Consider the following 5472-nt stretch of genomic DNA (forward strand, 5'->3'; position numbering starts at 1 on the left):
GATACTTGTTTTTGTTTTCCAAAGGTTCCAAAAAAAAGAAAGGTTCTGATAATCTGTTATACATAAAATGGGTAAAATACAATACAGTAGAGCGTCTATTATCCGAACTAATTGGGGGACATAGGTGTTCGGAAAACCGATTTGTTCGGATAATCGAACTATATTGATTATTCTTCTTCGCGTGCCATATCAGAATTATCCGACCTTGGTGATCACCATTGCGATTGATATCTGAGTCCATTCACTTTGAATGTTTTTTAACCAAGAAACTTGCTTTCTTCCTAGACCTCTATGGCCCTCTATTTTGCCTTTAAGGATCAGTTGTAATAGTTTATATCGACTTCCCCTTACTATATGTCCCAGATAAGACATTTTTCGATGTTTAACACTCTTTAGCAGTTCTCTGTCTTTGTTGACGCTCCTTAGTACTTTTTCATTAGTTTTCCTTGCTGTCCAAGATATCTTCAGCATTCGTTTAGCTGCACTATACAAAAGTACGGACCAAACATAGCACTTAACCATTCTTTGTCTTAGTTCTAAACTGATATGATTATTGCAAAGAAATGACTCCATTTTTATAAAAGTAGTTTTAGTCATTGCTATTCTACGTTTTATTTCTATGTCTCGATCTATTTGGTCCGTTATCACAGTTCCCAAATATGTCATTTTGTGGACTTTCTCAACTTGGACTTCGTTTAATTGAAGCTTTGTATCGGGATGTGGGTCACGACTAAACACTAAAAATTTGATTTTGTTTGAGTTTATTTTAATGCCCATTTCCTCTCCTACCTCGTGAATACGATCAAGCAGAATTTGGAGACCTTCAATATTATCTGACATAATTACTGTATCGTCTGCATATCTAATCACATTAAGTAGTTCCCCATTGATTTTTATTCCATATGGTTGTCTCTCAAGTACCTTTTTAAATAACTGGTCCGAGGTAACATTGAACAATGTTGGCGACAAAATGCAACCTTGTCTGACTCCTCGTTGTATGGAGATTTTATCGGTGTAGTTATCTCCAATTTTTACGATAGCAGTTTGATTCCAGTACAAATTTTTAATGACACGAATGTCCTTGTCATCTATTCCGATATTTTTCAGTATTTGCATTAATTTTACATGCTGTACTTTATTGAATGCCTTTTCGAAGTCCACGAAACATGCAAATACATCTTTTCTTTGGTCACGGCATTTTTGTAATAGGATGTTAAGTGCAAAAAGTGCCTCCCTGGTTCCCATAGCATTTCTAAAACCAAATTGGGTATCTTCGAGATCTTCTTCGCATTTGCGTCTAATTCTGTTGTGAAGTATTCTTACGAAAATTTTAAGGATGTGGCTGATTAGGCCAATTAATCGATATTCTGAGCATTTTCTCGCATTGTGTTTTTAAGGTATTGCGATAAAGATGGATTTGAGCCAATCTGTGGGAATCACTCCGGTGTTATATATTGAATTAAAAAGTATTACTACTACTTTTATGTTATCATCCTCTATTAGTTTCAGCAACTCAGTTGGTGTATCATCTGGACCACAAGCTTTTCTAATTTTAGCATTATTTATAGTGTGTTCCACCTCGCATTTCATAATTTCTGGGCCGTCAGTACAGTTTTGGTAGAATTCGGCAATATTATTCCTGTCATCTTCAAACAACTCTGATATGTAGAGCTGCCATTTAAAATAATTATTTCGTGCTCATTTACAGTAATTTTGTTATTATTGTCAACGAGTACAGAGGGAACTCGTTTTTTAAATATGTTACTCATTTCTTTTAGTTTTTTGTGCACATTAAATAAGTCGTGTTTAGATATTACATGCTTCATTTCGTCGCACCTTTTTCTCATCCATTTTTCTTTGGCTAATTTGATCTCCTTTTTTATTCTTCTCTGCAGGTGTTCTTCATTAAATTTTATCAGTCGACGTTGTTTCATTCTTCTGTGCTGTTACCGGAATAAATAATATAATACACTTCCGTTCTTTTTACATGATCCTGACTCTGGCCATCTCATTTCGCTGATTCCCAGTAGGTCTATTTTCATTCTTTTCATTTCTTGAATTGCATTGTCAAGTTTCCCAGCCGCAAATAGACCTAACATTCCATGTGCGCATTCTAAAACAAGATTTCTTTATTTTTAGGATTTCTTCACGAGATTTTCGCATGTTTACGACCTGAGAGGCCTCGTGGTATAAATATATTTCTCCTCTCCTGCCGAATCTTGGCCTCCGCATTCCATGATTTGTAACGATTTGCAATTGGATTGTCAGTTCTACGGTGATTTTCCTGGGAGTGCTCTATGAGCCGTTAATGCAGTGGTTCCCCTTTGCCTTCTGCATTCTTATGCCGTTGACCATTATTTGTTGATTCATCCGCCTTCGGGGCCGATTTCTCAACCCCAGGACAAAAGAATGCCCTACCACTCACCAACTCATCCGCCCCAAGCCGTTGGTCAGTAAGTGGAGGATTGCTTATACCGGCAATCACTCGGACGTCAAAACCTCATTTGTTATCTAGCAGGATGCACCGGATGACCATAATCAAGATCATCACGCGGGCAGGTGAGGTTGACATTTGGATAGGAGAGGCTATACGTTGCGCATCACTATCCCTTGCATCCCATATTGATTATAGTCATACATATTTATCAACAAGGGAAGGAAAGCCATATTTATATACCCACATATTTATTTACGAGTATATCTTTAACGACAAATAGGAATTAAACAAAAAAGTGCAGTCTTTGCAACAACATATTTTTAGATACAATATTGAAGATATTTTAAGCGTTAATTACTAACGCTTAAAAAAATCTTCAATTTTCGTATGCCGAAGCAAGCCTACCCGTTTACAGCGGCTAGGTCGCGTACTTTTAAGGACAGTTATTTGATACTGGTCACTTTCAGATTGTGTTTCAAACCAACGCAAGGCCATATCTAAGCAAGTAAAAGCTTCTGAAGCACCAATTATGTTTTCATCTTCATTATCTGAACTTGCAGTTGATGAGGTGCTAGATGGGGTGTCAGTTTTATTACTCATTTGCTCTATAATTTCACTATCTTGCATAATTTAGTACCAGGAATCATCATCGTCGAAATCCCTCAATCTTTGAACTTCTTCTTCATCACATCCGTCGTAATTCAGTTTTGTTAGCATATCTATCATTTCAGACTTATCTTCCTGTTTTCTTTTACATATTTTCTTTTTTCCACTAAACACAAAACTTTATTCCGCGCTCTTTACAAGTTCTGCTGTTTTACACTGTTCCATGCTGCTCCGATCATGTAGGACGCGTCCTTCAAATCAATTTTTCCATGATTTCTTATCATTTCTTTCTTCTCTCTCCTCTTCTTTTTCCAAAAGTAGCTTACTCCAAAAGTAACGTAACAATTCTTTTCTATAAAACCGTTTGAAAGTTTCAATAACGCCTTGATCCATGGGCTGTAATAATGAAGTAACATTAGGTAGAAGAAACATGACTTTTATAAAATCGTCTTTTTCATTTAAGATGTCACATGATGATGGATGAGTTGGGGCGTTAGAAGCAATAATGTTTTCTCTCTTTTACCATTTTTTAATTGATGACTTTAACTCATGGTAAAAACGGACACTGACATTAATGGAGTGACAAATAAAAGTTGATATCTGATATCTCATGGTTTACTGTCATTAGTGTGTAATTATTTTTATATGGGCGTATCATTGATGTTTTCGAAAAAGGTAAAGTGGAGATATGTTATGACTTTAAGAGCTTTTTATGGTGTTATATTTATTATTACAGTAGACTCCCTCTATAACGAGAACTGAAATGGCAGACTAATTACCTCGTTATAAGCGGATCTCGTTATATCCAACAACAATAATATCAAAGAATATAGACGCTTATAATATTGTGCATACATATGAATATGTAGTTTTCTAAAACATTAACTTTCTATAGTGAAGCCATTCGGAGCAATATAAGATGCTAATAAATATTGTTTGAATGGCGTTTTTAAAACAAAGTTGTTTACTTTTATTGTCAAAAAGAGTTGTTTACTTTTACTCTCAATGATATACGTTAAAACAAAAAATCTGTATTCTGCAAATATGTATAAAGCGTATAAAGTTATTTTGTCATTTTTGACTGCTTTAAATTGTCCAGTATTCTATCTATCATATTTTCTAAAGATGTGAAACAGTTTTATGCTTCTTCATTTGCGTTTTGTGCTTGGATAGTTTCTGACAACCTTTAAAACACTTTCCACATCTTGTCTATTAGGACCCATATTATTAGGCGTGAATGGTCAAGCCAATACAATGACACTTGTGAATCATAAATTTTACATTTCCGACTAAGAATCATAAATTGTAAGAAGTTTATTGCGGGCGGCCCGCAGTTAAAAAGGGTATTTATTTATAGCTACGGCCGGGCCAAAACGTAAAAAACACCTTTTTCAATCTTATTTTCTCTCGTTATAAGCAAATTTACCTCGCTATAAAAGGTTATAGTTCAATAGAAATTTCACGGGACATCTAATGTACCTCGTTATAAGCGAAACCTCGTAATAACCGTGTTCGTTATAAAGGGAGTATACTGTATTTAAATCAGATTGAAATATATTTTATTTAGGTTTTGTGTGTCTTTTTTGTCATTGATTGATTTAGTGTTTCTTTTTATTTCTATTGATTCGTATATCTCCCTCTTCTTTTTGTTTTGTTCGGTTTTTAAAATTTTGATGTTTTCGAAGTCAAATTTATGCTTCTTCTCATTTTCATGTTTTGTTAGCGCAGTGACATTGTTCTTGTCATATTTGTGAGAACGAATTCTGGATTGAAGCAGTTGACTGGTTTGCCCGATATAGACACCTTCACAGTTAATACTTGGTATCTCGTAAACAACATGTGATTTTTTGAGTTTTGGAGTTTGTGTTTTTAGTTTAGTGAAATATTTGTTTAAAAGGTTGTTGCCTTTGTGGACCACTGTCATGTTATGTTTGGCTAAAAGATTTGTCAATTGTTCGGATAAACCTTTTATATATGGAAGAGTTGTATAAGTAGTTTTGATACTGCTGGGTTTATTGTTATTTGTATTGTTGTAAAATTTATTAAGTCTTGACTTGAAAATAGTTTCGATTAGATGTTCGGGATATGCATTCTTTAGAAGGGCATTTTTTTCTTTTTTTATTGCAATTGGTCTGTATTCTGGATCTGTTAGTTGTATAGATTTATCAGCAAGACTTATAATTACAGACTTATTATGGGAGAATGAATGATGAGAATTGTAGCTGAGATATCGTGAAGACCATGTTTCTTTTGCAAACCACATGGTTTTAACTGTATTATTAATGCGATGTAAGGTGATATCCAGAAAATTTATTTTATTATTTTGTTGAATTTCTATAGTGAACTTTAGTTTTGAATGGTAACTGTTGAATTTATCTAAAATTTGGTTCATTTTATTTGTTGGAATAGCACAGATACAGTCATCGATA

Source organism: Diabrotica undecimpunctata, chromosome 6 (assembly GCF_040954645.1).
Source record: "Diabrotica undecimpunctata isolate CICGRU chromosome 6, icDiaUnde3, whole genome shotgun sequence".
NCBI classification, from domain to species: Eukaryota; Metazoa; Arthropoda; class Insecta; order Coleoptera; family Chrysomelidae; genus Diabrotica; species Diabrotica undecimpunctata.